The sequence below is a fragment of the Maniola jurtina genome, chromosome 24 (assembly GCF_905333055.1).
Source record: "Maniola jurtina chromosome 24, ilManJurt1.1, whole genome shotgun sequence".
Taxonomy (NCBI): domain Eukaryota; kingdom Metazoa; phylum Arthropoda; class Insecta; order Lepidoptera; family Nymphalidae; genus Maniola; species Maniola jurtina.
In genome coordinates, this window is record NC_060052.1 from 8193848 (window position 1) to 8211129 (window position 17282).

At 38.8% G+C, this 17282-nt stretch overlaps 1 protein-coding gene across 1 annotated transcript in view; it reads right to left on the minus strand.

The window, feature by feature from the left end:
• LOC123877738 (alpha-2A adrenergic receptor) overlaps window positions 1–17282 on the minus strand; it is a 369354-nt gene that overhangs the window by 62990 nt on the left and 289082 nt on the right. The gene's annotated exons all lie outside the window — the stretch shown is intronic.

Below are 17282 nucleotides of genomic sequence, written 5' to 3' on the forward strand. Positions count from 1 at the left end.
ATGACGGTTCCGCACGTGTACTGAACGACTATTTTTAATAGAGTTGCGACAAAATGAAGCAATTTAATAAAATAATAAAAACACAATAATCTCGACTAACTTAATTTAATTTAATTTAAAACAACTTTATTGCTAATAGATATAAAAAACTAGGGTCGAAATTACTCATTTTAGGCAACCAACAACTAAACTCGCAAAGAAAATTTCTGAAAAATGGCGCCAACCGTAGAATATAAGTAGTTTTTTTTTTCTTCACCCATTCTGGTAGGCAAAGGGAACTATGCCCATACAGCCAAGTCTTCAGTAGAGGTTTTTTATTGATATGAAATGAAAATGAAATTTAATGAGATGAAATGAAATGAAACCTAACCAAACTCATTCAATCAAATCATTAAATCTGATATTGAAACAAATTAGTAGCTTCTTTTTAGAAATATACGTATTTGCATGTATCATAAAAACTTCTATGAATTTTTTTTAGTAAAAACTTCATGGTTGGTTTTTCTTTTTAATATTTTGACAGTTGGGAAAGAAAAAGCACGAGTGCGGGAAAGGTAAAAAATAAGCACGATTATGTAATAGCCCACATCCCGAACGCTATACGTCCCTGCAATACGCCACTTTTTGAGCAACTGTATTAAAAATGTAATTTATAATGTTAGTGTGATGTTATAATAAATATAAAGTGAAATGGCATAGCCGCGGAGCTGGCGGCAACATTTCACCCTAACTCGACACTTTGGTTCACTTGTTACAGGACCCTGAGGTTCCTATTTATAGTTTCTACCATGTTTTTACCCAATTGTTGTTGAATTACTAGCCGATGCCCGCGACTTTTACGCGTGGTGGATTAAGGTTTTTCCAAATCCCGTGGGAACTTTTTAATTTTCCGGGATAAAAAGCAACTTATGTGTTAATCTAGTGTGTAATCTATCTCCATTTTTTTCAGTCAAATCCGTCCAGTAGTTAAATTACGTGAAAGAGTAACAAACATACATACAAACTTTCGCCTTTATAATATTAGTGGATTGGAAAAGCGTATTTATTTGTTGATTTGTTGGTTTGTCCTTCAATCACGTCCCAACGGAGCAACCAATCAACGTGATTTTTTGCATAGGTATACTTAAAGACCTGGGGAACTTTTCATCCCGGAAAATCGAAGAGTTTCCACGGGATTTTTAATTACTCTTGCGTTGTGCGGAATTTCACCTACTAAGTGTACCTAACTGTTACATCTGGACCTGCAATGGCACAAAATTTGAGTGGAAATTCCGATCAGATTTGTCAATTTTTGTTTTTTTTAATTTGTTTAAAAAAACTGCGCGTCGAATTTTTGCTACATTTATCCATTCCTTTGGCGGAAAATGGATTTTGTCCAGGCCCAGGTGAGATGGCAGTCAGGCAACAGCTGCCACAGATAAAAAATGAATAGATAGGACTCCATTTCCTTTTCCTTTTTGTTTTATTGGGCCAATTTATCTGTCCCTCGGCTGACCGGGTTAATAATAGATAAAGTTCGTTTTGGCAAGCCACGGAACGCAATGCGGGAAATACAACTATATTTCTGCCAATGGATATCTCGATGAAAGCAGTGACAGCCTCGGCCTTCAGCAAACAAATAAAATTGAATTGAATTGAATTGAATTCTATTCGATCCCGGGTATGCGCACCTCTAAACTTTTCGGTTAGGTATGTGCAATATCACTCATCGTTCATTTGAATTGAAACTTTGTACAGGTGTTGTTGACGCTTTCGTAAAGGTTTCTGACATAGTACCATCAGCAAACAAGAAATGGTGGATTACGGATTTTTTCCTTTACTTGTGCTATAAGACCTACCTACCTGCCAAATTTCATGATGATTCTAGGTCAACGGGAAGTACCCTATAGGTTTTTTTGACAGACATGATAGGAGGACAGACGGACAGACAGACAGACAACAAAGTGATCCTATAAGGGTTCCGTTTTTCCTTTTGAAGTACGGAGCCCTAGAAAATCTTTTACACATAATAGTGAAAAGTAATAAACATAAATGTAGTTTTTTCCTGACCGCACGTAACATGAATGTTTCCAGCGTGCGAATGCTTTTGCAAATTACAGGGCAAGCATGCGGGCCGAATGCCTAGGTGACTCGCAGAGGCATTCCAGGGATTAGCGTTATTTAATACCAAGTAGGGTGACCATGAAGCCGTGAAAGCCTAGTGACTGCCATATCCCATCCAGGTTAGCCCGCTTCCATCTTAGACTGCATCATCACTTACCACCAGAGGAGATTTCAGTCTTGGGCTAACTTGTATCTGAATAAATAAAAAAAAAGATTAACACATCGACCCCCCATTCGGGAGTCCGTGGTTCGATCTCCGGTACGCACCTCTAACTTTTCGGAAGATAACCTCATTCTGGGAGGAAACCCGTGCTTAGGTAGTGGGCCGGTGCATCGATGGGTTGATAACGATGATCATGAATACCGGGTAGAATTACCATATTTGAGGAACTTATATGTTGTGACCATATACATCAATCGATTGCGATTGTTAAGCCACGTTGGCCCAAGTCGTCAACTGGATGGGTGACCGACTTGACCTTTTCGTTTTGAGCGGCGATAGTCTAGTGTAGCGCATGACCCTCTTACTTTGATCGTAGCTTTAGTTTTAAGTTTACGTAATTAATTATCACCACTATAATTTCATATTACAAATGTAACAATTCTGACCATCAAAAGGAGTACAATAAATACTTTGAATAAATGATTTTGAGTTTGAGTTTGTACTTCCGGCCAGCTTTGGACTGTAGCCAAACCCTTCCTATTCTAGGATGAGATCTGTGCTCAGTAGTGAGCTGTTATATAACACGTAATGATAATGATTGAGATAATGATTTTATAACACGTGTCCTACACCCTGTTAACGTGACTTAAGTAGTCCATTTTTCAACGGCCAAAAATGACTGATTTAAGTCATGGATAAGCGTTATTCAAATGTGGGTTTAAGTCTTACAGTGCTATAAAAATAAGCCAAATCAGCTAACACCAAACTCATAGTTATCCTACACCATGAAAAAGTTATCTCTGCAGTCGTAAAAGATCTTAACACCCACTAATAAAGTCTTATTTCCTATTAGAAAAACGCACGATTCTCGGACGATCTTGTTCCTTATATCTATGCAATAGGGTCGAAATTAGAAATTCAAAGATATTTTGCATGCTGGCTTAAGCCCAACAAATGAAGGTGACATAGGTTCATTAAATGACGTACTACCATTTAATGAACCTAGCACCTCGTACCTAACAGTACCTAACCTAGCAGTATCGTATTGACGGTAACTACCAATTAACTTTGGTTAAATTAAGACTGTATGAATTTATACCAATGTACCATTTATCCATACTATTATTTAATATTATAAATGCGAAAGTGTGTCTGTCTGTCTGTCTGTCTGTCTGCTACGCTTTCACGGCTCAACCACTGAACCGATTTTAATGAAATGTACAGACTTATGATACATTCCGGGGACGGACATAGGCTACTTTTTATCCCGGAAAAACAAACAGTTCCCGCGGGATTCCTAAATACTCATCCGCTTGATCGATTCGTATGAAATTTGGTGCCGAGGTAGCTTGCGTCCCTGTAATTGACATAGGCAACTTTTCATCCCGGAAAATCAAACAGTTCCCACGGGATCTTTAAAAACCTAAATCCACGCGGACGAAGTCGCGGGCATCCTCTAGTATACTATAAGATCTATTATTATGTTCTCTATAATATATTGGTGCTCGTTGATGAGCGAGACAGTAGATAAAAACGCATGAGATCACTTCGTTGTCTGTCTTTCAAGACCTGTCAAAGGATTCTTACCTATAGGGTACTTCCCAATGTCTAAGGTATAGCAAAAGTAAAGGAGAGAATATTATTTCTTGTACGATGCTACGGAAACTTTCCGAGTCTAAGTGCAAGCACGATTCGCGCTTGACCGAATTTTCTTTATTCGATAATAAGCTAGTCAGTGACTACGAACTCATCGGTTGATCGATTCCCGAAAACCTGCATCAATGATTATTACAATCGCAGTTGTTGTGATTGGCTGAATTTATGGTATTCTTGTTACAACAATGCATTGTAGCCAATAGTGAGCAAGCGTCAACCAATCAGAGGTGATTGCGATCGTGACATTGTAGCTATCATTCTACCGCAATCGAGCTGCTGGTGGTATGTGACAATGCAGTGAATGCGAACTTGGAAGTGGTATGGCAGTTTAATTAATTATTATTTACTAGAGGATACCCGCGGCTTCGCCCGCGTGGATTTAGGTTTTTAAAATCCCGTAGGAACTCTTTGATTTTCCGGGATAAAAAGTAGCCTATGTCCTTCCCCGGGATGTATCCCAAGTCTGTGCCAAATGTCATTAAAATCGGTTAAGCGGTTGGGCCGTGAAAACGTATCAGATAGACAGACACACTTTTGCATTTATAATATTAGTATGGATATAATATTAGTATGGATTAAACTCATCTCCCTAATCGGTTTCTACGTGACGTTGTACTGGCACCCTAAATTACTTGGTGGTAGGTACGTGGCAACTATCTGGCCAAGGCCGAAGCCTCCAACCAGACCAGAACAAAGACAGTTTAAAACTTTATTCCCAAGCTGATTCTGAATCAAACCCAGGACTTCCTGCTTATAAAATCACAGCGTTAATCAATATGCTAGAGAGATTGTCACACATGTGTACATTTAGGCGAAGCCTTTGCCTAAAGGACGACAATAACCCAAAAGGTCCCAAAAGACCCAAACCAAACCCAATTTAGAAAAGGTAATCATCTCATCTAAGGGAACCCACTCAACCGTTTACCAATTAAATGTAACTGTTCCTCATTTTCTTCTAGTTTACTCAGGCGTTCCCCAAGGGAGGCATCTCGGTCCTTTTCTGCTTAACATGTTTGTTAATGACTATGTATCTAATTTGGAACGTTTTGGTTGTTTTTGGACAAGAGGCAAATGTCGTTAGAGTAACTGATCAAGAATTACATTGCAAATCAATGTCACACAAGCAATATCTTAAAACCATACATTGTACTCGCTTCTCTATACAAACATAAGTAACTCAATACAGTTGGCTTCTGGAGCGAGCTTGGATGGCTGGAGTGAAGACTTCGGCGGGGAGGAGCAATGCACACACAACAGACGAGCCCAGAAAAATGTAAGTACAGTCTCTGCGGTAGTGGAGCATGCGCGTTTTTCTTCATATTCATACTTTTAACAAGCTTTTAAGACAATGCTCTCAAATCATTAAAAATAGATGAAATAACTTACCATGGAAGAATACTAACTATTAATACGTAAAGAAGCGACACTGACTTCCCCGTGCATGCAAAGAAAACGCCTAAGAGTATATAATATAAAGCGTTGTCCTTGTCCCGCAGTGTTGTCATTGTCCCGCTACACATAGAGCTGTTTTGTCAATAGTAAATGTTTACACCTGTTCGCTTGTATGAATTGTCGCGGCCGTGCCACGGAGAGTAACCAGCAAGAAACTTGGCGGCTGCTCTTTTCAACAATTTTATTTATATTAGGTTAAATACACACTGACACGTAAATAAATAAATTCTCCATCCGGCCAGTAGTATGATGTAAGGCTGACTCCATACAATGCGATGAAAGGGGTGAAGTAATTAAACTAGGTATTCAAACAGAAAAACTTTATCGCCCGAGTTATAAGTCGCTGTATAACTAGCGGGCTGACCTCGGCTCATTGTTGCAGTAAACTATGAGCAAAGGTAAGAGTCGTAACACACAAACAACAAGTCTCTCGACAAAAAGTCTCTTAACAAAAAATCGCGACCTATTAAAATCACACTAATATTATAAAGGTGAAGGTTTGTGTGTATGTTTGTTACTCTTTCACGCAAAAACTACTAAACAGATTTGGCTGAAATTTGGAATGTAGATAGATTATACCCTGGATTTAACACATAGGCTACAGCTGTTTATCCCGGAAAATCAATGAGTTCCTACGAGATTTTGAAAATCTAAGGTGTCAGCTTGTGTGGAATAATAAAATACGTCACGGTCTACGATCATCATCATTATCATCATCAACGTCGGCTCACTACAGAGCACTGATCTCCTCTTAGAAAGAGAAGGGGTTTGGCCATACCACGATGACCAACGCGGCGCGAAGAAGTGTGCAAGTCGCACGGGCTACGACACACAGTACAAGGCACACTATGAAGGGGGCTGAGGTGGGCGAATCCATTTTAAGGGTTCCGTACTTCAAAATGAAAAAAAGGAACCCTTATACACCCTTCACTTTGTTGTCTGTCTGCCTGTTTCTCTGTCTGTCTGTCTGTCCCTACGTGTGCCGATTTGATGAATTTTATCACTAAGACAACGTCATCATCCGTGGGAGAGGACACCATTAGTCCCGTAAACTATGTCTGGATTGGGTGACGTTGCCGACCATAAAGATTTGCAAGGATTGTCAGGAAAAGATCTGAAGTTACCGCCCCCCTACGATATCATGTTGGTTTTCCATACTGCCATACCCCTTCCAGGTTAGCCCACTTCCATCTTATACTGCATCATCACTTACCACCAGGTGAGATTGCAGTCAAGGGCTAACTTGTATCTGAATAAATAAATAAAATGTCAGTTTAGTACAAATGATCAATACAAGTTTATTAGCATGTCTAGTGTGATCCGCCATAATATAGTAACAGTTGTGTCACTTTGACTCTTTGAGTTTTAAGTTCCAAAAATTCAAAAAAAAAAAAAACTAAATGTTTTTTATTCAATTAAACTTTTACAAGTGATTTTGAATCGTCAAAATAATCTACCACTGATTCGGAATGCCGTCCTACCGAGAAGAACCAGCAAGAAACTCGGCGGTTGCTCTTTTCAAGTACATATTCAATTTACAATAATATGCCAGAATATATAGCAGCAATTGTATGTCCGAAGGCTTTACTTAATGATACGCGTTTGAATTGTCGTAACCCGTTGCTAGTGTGTTCTGACTCTAAGTATATAAATGAGGTTTAATTAACGAAAACTTGCATCTTATACAATGCACGTTGTTGCTGTTTATGTTATACTGAAATTTTGTATACAATTTCATTTCGTATCAAGGCGTTTTGAACCCCTCTGGCGCGGTACACTGCGATCTTATGAGAGAAGACAGGTCTCAGGTTCGATTCCTGGAAAGAACAATTTGAGAATTCATCAGCATCATGATCAACCGGTAATAACCGGCTAACTACTAAGTACGTGTCTCCTGTCATAATGAGAAGGGTTTGGCCAATAGTCCACCTCGTTGGCTAATGTAGACAGGCAGACTTCACTCATGAGGACATTATAGCGAACTCTCAGACATGCAGATTTCCTTCACCGTTAAAATTGCAAGCGGATTTGCCGGGTAACTAGCCGCGGCCGAAGCCTCTCACCAGCCCAGACCAAAAAGAAATTATAAAATTCCAAACCCCTGCCGGGAATCGAACCAAGGACTTATAAGACCACAGTGCTTACCTTAGCGCGTCGTCAAATTTTGGATGATTAGTTACTTTGAAATGAACTCTTATAACCAAATTGTTCCCAGCACTATATCCATTGTAGTTGGCTGAATGCCAGCTGCACTCGACTCACAGGTGTCTATTGAGCATTAACACCTCGTTACTGATACCACCGATGAAAAAATCGATTGAATTAAATTAGCTATAGGTTCTTAAGAGGAGTTCTTAGACTTGCCTTTACACAAGTTTAAAAAATCTATTAAAAGTATGCTCCTGAAAAAAGCTTATTATACAATCGAAGATTATGTAAATGACAAAAAAGCTTGGATTTGATTCGCTCCAGCATTACACGGCGCTGCAATTGCTTGTATACAGTATGGCATATTATTGTAAATTGTACATTTGAAAAGAGCAACCGCCGAGTTTCTTGCTGGTTCTTCTCGGTAGGAACAGCATTCCGAACCAGTGGTAGATTATTTTGACGATTCAAAAGCACTTGTAAAAGTTTAATTGAATAAAAATAATTTGAATTTGAATTTGAATTTGAATACTTCCCAGCACTATATCCATTATAGTTGGCTGAATGCCAGCTGCACTCAACCTACAGGTGTCTATTGAGCATTAACACCTCGTTACTGATACCACCGATGAAAAAATCGATTGAATTAAATTAGCTATAGGTTCTTAAGAGGAGTTTATTCGTAGCACACTCCAAATCAACGTAATTTGATTCATTAATTTAATATTAACAAATCGGAATCAATAAAATTTTGTACACACGTACTCGTAGCTCATCTATTATATCTGCCAATATTAAGCTCATTTTTCATTATGGGATATAAATGATATTAACAGGGCTCTCTCCATCACTCTTTTCATACAATCGTAGTTCCAATTTCATTTGAATATTAAGCAACCAAAGTCCATGAAATTTTGCAGACATATTCTAGAAACTAATATCTGTGTCTGTGGTTTTCCAGATTTCTGTTAAAATATTCGGTTTCAAAGTTACGCGGTCTTAAAAAATTTCATACAAATCTTTAAGCCCCTGTAATTTTAAAACTACATATTTTTAGAAAAATCTAAAACACCACAGACACAGATATTAGTTTCTAAAATATGTCTGCAAAATTTCATGGACTTTGGTTGCTTAATATTCAAATGAAATTGGAACTACGATTGTATGAAACGAGTGACGGAGAGAGCCCTCTTAAAGCCCAATCAAAATAGACATTCAAGGATATAATAATTTTTACCGGACTATAATATTATAATATACTAGCGACCCACCCCGGCTTTGCACGTATGGACATTTATTTTTTCTATTTTCCGGGATAAAATATAGCCTATACGGATTCGGAAGAATCCCTCTATGTAATGGTAAAAGAAATTTTGAAATCGGTCCAGTAGTTTTTGAGCGTATTCAATACAAACATACAAAAATACAAAGGTTTCCTCTTTATAATATTACTATAGATAATCCCATTAGACGTGAAAAATTAGCTTTTTGCTACCACACCCTACGGGCTACAGCGCAGCGCTCTCTCTACGCAGCGTCTACGTTTGGCGTAGCAGTTATTTAAGTGGTGCGCTTGGGCAATTTCTAAAGCAATTGTTGCTCGACCACACGTATGGATTAAGCTGCAGCAATGAGTGGAGCAATCTACAGCAATTATTTTGCATAATATTGCAGAAATTTTCAGGTATTGCAATAAATTGCTCGATGTGTTCGTGATGTCATAATTGACTAAATTGCCTGGAATTGAGAAATTTCAATTGCCTGTATAAGCGTATCTTAACTAATGGACTAAGAGCCAGCACGTGCCAAACCTTCATCTTTTTATACAAGCTGAAAGTTACTCTGCGTAATGTCCCCCGCATAGGAAGGAACGATCAGTGACTATGAAGTTTTGATCATGGTAGCTTTGGGAGATAACAGGTAATAAAGGTGTAAAAAAATCTTACGTCAAAGTATAAAGTCTAATTTTATTAACTCCCGACCCAAAAAGAGGGGTGTTTTGACGTAATGACGGTGTTTTGACGGTGGATAACTTTCAAACGGCTGACCCGATTTTCTTCGATTATAGCTAAGAACACTCTCGATCAAGCTACCTTTCAAACAAAACAAACTAAATTAAAATCGGTTCATTCGTTTAGGAGCTACGACGCCACAGACAGATACACAGATACACACGTCAAACTTATAACACCCCTCTTTTTTGGTCGGGGGTTAAAACACGCGCGGACGAAGTCGCGGGCACCAGCTAGGCCGAAATAAAAAAAATGTAGATTTCCATTTTCAACTCAAAACATCTCTACATAAACTCAATTTATCACTTAAGTAATATGAACTCGACATTAGAATAAAAGAAAAATTTCTTCTAAAAGAAAAAATTCTTAATAAAACAAGAAACATTATCATTTTAAAAGACTAATGGACCGAAATTTAGGTTCAATTTTTCACTGTCGCTTATCATACTTATCTTTAAAAGGTAATTTATATTGTGTCGGCTATAAATTAGATGACACCTAGTTTTGGGCGAAATGGTTACATTTGTCATAATGATAACCATCTAAAACTGTTCTACACACCACAACGGAAAGTTATACCTGTTATGCGCCTTTAGTTCCAGTTAGTTTCTATCAGACACAAGTGCAGTTATGTCCTTTTTGATCGGAGAATGTGGTTCCAAACGTATTAAAGGCTTTCATGAAAAAAAAAGCCACAAACACCATAGTTGCTATGTTCCACGTAACCCTCGTAACTTTAGTTTTAAGTTTACGTAATTAATTATTACCACCATATTATCATCTTAAAAATCCAACAACTGACTATCAAAAAGTATAATATAACTAGCTGACACCCGCGACTTCGTCCGCTTGGATTTAGGTTTTTCGAAATCCCGTGGGAACTCTTTGATTTTCCGGGATAAAAAGTAGCCTATGTGCTAATCCAGGGTATAATCTATCTCTATTCTAAATTTCAGCCCAATCCGTCCAGTAGTTTTTGCGTGAAGGAGTAACAAACATACACACACACACACACACACACACACACACACAAACTTTCTCCTTTATAATATTAGTGTGATAGTACCTACAATATTAAATTGAATAAAAGATTTGATTTTGACTTTGACTTTGACCGCTGAGTTGAGCAAAATCTATAAGTGCAAGACTGCATTGAAACTAAATGAAATTCTTAAATATTTTATTAGTTTTAAGCATATTATATGAGTGATCCAATGAAAAGTGACAGAGCGGCGCTTGGAGCGCATGAGCTTTGCCTCATTGGCGGGTAAAAGTAATACATTGCAGTCATGGTGGCTCTTTTCGTCGGTTTTTTCCGCAAGTACAGTTGTAGCTTATTTTCAAACGCTAATTTCTAGGCAACAAGTGTAAATTAAAAATTTATAACACCCCCGACAAGTGAAAATTACAGTAACTAGAAAAGAGCTGATAACTTTCAAACGGCTGAACTGATTTTCTTGGATTATAGCTAAGAACACTCTCGATCAAGTCACCTTTCACACAAAAGAAACTAAATTAAAATCGGTTCATTAGTTTAGGAGCTACGATGCCACAGACAGATACATAGATAGACACGTCGAACTTATAACAGCCCTCTTTTTGGGTCGGGGGTTAATAAAATCAATTTATCCAAACCTTTATGAGTTTGAATGATGTGAAATTCAGTGCAGATTTCAAATCAGCAAAAAAGCCACAACGTCAGTTACGCCCTTATTCATAATACCCACACGGGTAGATAATTCTACTCGTGTGGTACGACGCTATGTAGTAGTTTAATATAGCCATATAGCAATGTTTCTGGTCTATGTTAGAGTTATCTTGCGAAGGAATATCGTAAAGGATTTTATTGCTCTTTTCGTTCCGACGCGAGCTTAGTGCTTAATGAGTTCTGGAATTACACTAGAGGCTTTTACTGGCTTTGCCTGGCTTTGCGTGACAGATATTAATATAAAGTACTGCCTACTTAGTTTTCGTAGCGTATAAAATAAATAAATAAATATACTTTTATTTAGGACTATAAGCTAGGCGCAAACACAGTACATAAGATGAATACGGATGAAATACTCATACCAATAAAAACTTAAATACCTAAATATTTATCTAGAACTTAACTTATACAAACACTACTGCGACTCGCCTGGTGCGGTCACAGAGAGCCGCTGGATTCAGGCGGCGCAAGGCCGTGGCTATAAGCTGTGATAGCCTAGTGGTTAGAACGTCCGCCTCCTAATCGGAGATCGGGGGTTCGATTCCGGGCACGCACCACTAACTTTTCAGTTATGTGCGTTTTGAGTAATTAAATATCACTTGCTTTGGTGAAGGAAAACATCGTAAGGAAACCTGTATGCCTGAGAGTTCTCCATGTTCTCAAAGGTGTGTGAAGTCTACCAATCCGCATTGGGCCAGCGCGGCAGACTATGGCCTAATCCCTTCTCATTCTGAGAGGAGACCCGTACTCAGTAGTGGGGCGGAAATGGGTTGATCATGATGATGATGATGATGAAGACCGTGGCGCGTGAAAGGCCTTACAAGAGACCTATGTCCAGCAATAGAGGTCCATCGATTGATGACGAAAACTTCCACGGTGAAAGCCTAGACGTTCATCATCGTCAAGATCAACCCATCGCTGGCCCACTACTGAGCACGGGTCTCCTCTCAGAATGAGAAGGGTTTAGGTCACCACCATGCTGGTCAACGCTGGCCCAGTGCAGATTAGCAGACTTCACACACCTTAGAGAACATGGAGAACTCTCAGGCATGCAGTTTCCTCACGATGTTTTCTTTCACCGTTAAGGCAAGTGATATTTAATCGCTTTTATAACTCCAAAAAGTTAGAGGTGCGTGCCAGGCATCGAATCCCCGACCGCCTGAATTGGAGGCTGTTATAACCGCTAAGCTTTCACCGCTGTAGCCTGTGTGTTAACCTGGAAATACCTTTCTAGGTTAACACACACTTTCTAGGTTAACCCAGAAATATCTTTCTAGGTTAACACTATCGCAAATCGATCTTTTCACCACAAATATTATAAGAGTATCAATCACACGTGGGTACATGTTCGGCTAATTATGTGTCAACAGAATTTGGTCCGTGTGTGTATTTTTGTGATGATTTATCGAAACGCCGCCGCCGCGGCCATTCTGGCTGGCACCATAATGAGTTGCGTGAAAATTGGTAATGGGGGAAGATCGTATTGCTACTCTAACGGGATTTGGCAAGGATTTGAGGACCTCCCTGGCGCAGTGTTGAATGCTGTGGTCTTATTTGTGGGTGGTCCCGTGTTAGGTTCCCGGTAGGGGGGATTTCAATAATTTCAAAATTTTCTCTGGTCTAGGCTAGTGGGAAGCTTTGGTCTTGGCTAGTTACCACCCTACTAGTAAAGCCGTGCCGCCAAGCGATTTAGCGTTCCGTTACGATGCCGTGTAGAAACCAAACGGGTATATGGGTTTAATAAAAACTGCCATACCCCTTCCAGGTTAACCCGCTTCCATCTTAGACTGCATCAACACTTACCACCAGGTGAAATTGCATTCAAGGGCTAACTTGCACCTTAATTAAAAAAAAAAATTGGTTGTCTGTAAAGTCGGTTTACTGACGATAGTTGAACGTGACAACAAAGGCCGATTGTGCTTCTTTGTCGCTCGTTCCGCGCTCTCGCTTGCACTTCAAGCCTTACATGGAACGCCTCAGAGCGAGGTAACGCCGCATGAGTCATGTTTTTTCGTGCGTACAGCCGGCTCTATCGAATTATAAGACGTTGTCACGTCAAAATATTCTATTATAATAACCTATTGCGAGCCCAAAATCCTACCCATTTTGGGCTCGCAATAGATTCTAAAAAACCGTGCAAAAGTAGGGTTGCTAGTAGATCTATAATTAAAATCTAATTCATACTGAACACAATCGAAAATAACAAATGGGAATACATTAATACTAAATAGCAATCGAAATTAATTATTTGCGAAGCAATTCTAACGTTAAACATGCGTCCGCGTGTGTATTTAACAGTCTAATTTGCAATTTTGGTAGTTGTGGACCCAAACACGTTTATTCCCTCTAATTCCGTATTTTAAAATTGCATGTGATTAGTTGATTGTATTTTATTATTAGTTTACTAGGTTACTAGATAATGCTTGCGACTTTGCTTGGATTTAGGTTTTAAAAATCCCGTAGGCACTCTTTGATTTTCCGTGATAAAAACTTGCCAATGTTAATTTCATGAACGCAAGCTACCCCTGAACCTTTCATATAAATCGATTGAACGGATAGATCGAATCCCAAGGGAATTCTTTGATTTTCCGGGATAAAAAGTAGCCTATGTCCCATGCCCGGGATGTAAGCTAACTTTGTACCCATTAAAATCGGTTCAGCGGTTGAGCCGTGAAAACGTAGCAGACAGACAGACAGACACACTTCCGCTTTTATAATTTTATAGTATGGATAAGAAAACGCCTATTCACACGTTCTTTTGAGTAACTAAACGATACATAAACGGCCGTAAATGAAAGGGTAATCTTCTCTGCATTACGCCGTGTGTCTTACAAAAACAAAGACTTTATCCGTTAAACTCTTATTTATTAAATGTATCCGAAAAGCCATTAAGCCCTAAGCTTCACGTCTGAAGAAAAAGAATAATAAAAACCTAACGTTAAGGTCAGGTTAGCGACATGTTGCAAGACAAAAAGTTGCTAACCTCACTCTTTGCTGTATAAAGGTTCCGTTCATAAAGACTTTAATACTGTCTCAGATTTCTAATCTAGATTTTTTTTGTGTTGTCATCGAATTATGGGGAAGAATACAGTTCGAGACTAAAATTCAACTGTTGCTTTGTTCTAATATCACCACAGCAAAATCATTAAAGTTTTCTTGATGAAATCCGTAATGATAAAGGATCTGGGGCCCTACTCCCATCGCTCAAAGTAATAATAAGAGATAGGAGTAGAGCCCCTGAAAGCGTGGCTACTTTTTTTTCAAAATCAATTTCATATTTATTACAAAAACACAATATGTTTTTTTGTTTGACAGATGCAACGGTCAGAAAAAAATAAAATTGAAAACTATACTTTTTGCGTTATAAACGTATTAAAATAAGCATGCTAAAATTATGACTTTTTATACATGAAAGTAGGCTATTACGACTTTTTATCGGTCAACATGTCGCCAGTGAGTCCCACAAGTTATAATACATTTTCCTCGTCACATAAAAAGATCTTTGTGACATTACGATATTAAACTGCGGCTAAAGTGTTCGGAGAAATCTTTATTCAGGTAAAATAAGTGATCTCTTAATATCAAAAGCTTTTTTTTGAAATGTCTTATTCTATGGATATAAACATTACTTCACAAGAACATTATGGAGTTCCCCAGGCATGCAGGTTTCCTCACGATGTTTTCCTTAGCCACTAAATCAAGTGATATTTAATTGCTTAAAACACTCATAACTCCGAAAAAATGGTCAAGTGCGACTCAGGCTCGCAGACGGAGGGTTCCGTACCATCGCACAAGATAATGACTAACACTTTACCAGCCCAGAGAGAAGAAGAACACTTTTATATAGAACGCAGTGCTCAGTTAATGACGGACTGCGCAGTGTGAAACCTTAGATATGTGATTTAGTAAATCAATTTTTTGATGAATATATTTTAATTTTTTTAATTTTTGTGATGTAACCAGAAACTCACGACTTTCGGATTTTTCCTATATTTGCGCTGTAAGACCTACCTATCTGCCAAATTTCAGGATTCTAGGTCAAGGGGAAGTACCCTATAGGTATTTTTGACAAACACGACAGACAATCAGATAGTCAACAAAGTGATCTTATAAGGTTTCCGTTTTTCCTTTTGAGGTGCGAAACCCTAACAATTAGAAGTACCAATAAGAATAGCCCACTAGGAAGCCGATATCTTATCGTGCAAAATGTCGAAAAAAATACCCGAGTACGGAACCCTCGGTACGCGAGTCTGACTCGCTCTTGGCCGGTTTTTGTTAGTTTAGTAAACGACCAATTTGGAACCTCTGTTGGCTAGTTCACTCAAAATGATATTTTATTAACTTAGTAAACAACTAATTAGTCAAAAGTAAATGAAATTGCAAGTAATATGAGTTAGGTAAAAGCAGTTAAAATTTGTCATAATTATGTCAAAGTTGCAAAGCTTTCCGAGGTTAATTAATGACTTGAAAGCTATTAATTTTCTCTCTACCTTTGAGTTTGAACCGTTAGCGATTTGTAGAGCTCATTTAAAGTAATAGAGTGAGAGCCTGTGATGGCCAGGCATTTGTTACTTTATAAAAACTGAAAGTTTCTCTGTGCATTGTCCCCAACACAGGGAGGAACGATCAGCGACTATGAAGTTTGGATCATGGTGGTTTTGGCAGATAACAGAAAACAAAGGCATATAAAACCTTTCGTCAAGTATAAAGTCTATATTTTCTTAGGAACAGTATTATAAACAGTATCGTTAAATTCATAGGCTACTTTATATCCCAGAAAACAAAAGAATTCCCTCGGGATTTTAAAAAAAACCTATATCCACGCGACGAAGTCGTGTGGGCATCAGCTAGTGATACATAAATAACTAATCAAAAATTGGTCGGTTTAAAACATCTCGGCTCCACTCCGGTTTAGTGGATAGCCGCCCTAATACGGAAGCTCCTTAATGCGGTAGTAATTTGAATTTGTAACATAGATCGAGCATCTAATATATGCGACAGCTTACAGTGCAATATAAACTACTCGCGCCACTGAGCAAATAATTCGTGCTGATGCTTCACTTGCTGACATTCACACCGAGCGACGGCGCGAAGTAGCTAGGGTGTCTCTCCTCGTCATATTATACAGGACAGTCCCCTGTCACAATGATATACATCTAATATATGCGATAGCTTACAGTGCAATATAAACTACTCGCGCCACTGAGCAAATAATTCGTGCTGATGCTTCACTTGCTGACATTCACACCGAGCGACGGCGCGAAGTAGCTAGGGTGTCTCTCCTCGTCATATTATACAGGACAGTCCGATGTCACAATGATATACATCTAATATATGCGATAGCTTACAGTGCAATATAAACTACTCGCGCCACTGAGCAAATAATTCGTGCTGATGCTTCACTTGCTGACATTCACACCGAGCGACGGCGCGAAGTAGCTAGGGTGTCTCTCCTTGTCATATTATACAGGACAGTCCCCTGTCTCAATGATATACATCTAATATATGCGACAGCTTACAGTGCAATATAAACTACTCGCGCCCCTGAGCAAATAATTTGTGCTGATGCTTTACTTGCTGACATTCACACCGAGCGACGGCGCGAAGTAGCTAGGGTGTCTCTCCTTGTCATATTATACAGGACAGTCCCCTGTCACAATGATATACATCTAATATATGCTACAGCTTACAGTGCAATATAAACTACTCGCGCCACTGAGCAAATAATTCGTGCTGATGCTTCACTTGCTGACATTCACACCGAGCGACGGCGCGAAGTAGCTAGGGTGTCTCTCCTTGTCATATTATACAGGACAGTCCCCTGTCACAATGATATACATCTAATATGTGCTACAGCTTACAGTGCAATATAAACTACTCGCGCCCCTGAGCAAATAATTCGTGCTGATGCTTCACTTGCTGACATTCACACCGAGCGACGGCGCGAAGTAGCTAGGGTGTCTCTCCTTGTCATATTATACAGGACAGTCCCCTGTCACAATGATATACATCTAATATATGCGACAGCTTACAGTGCAAT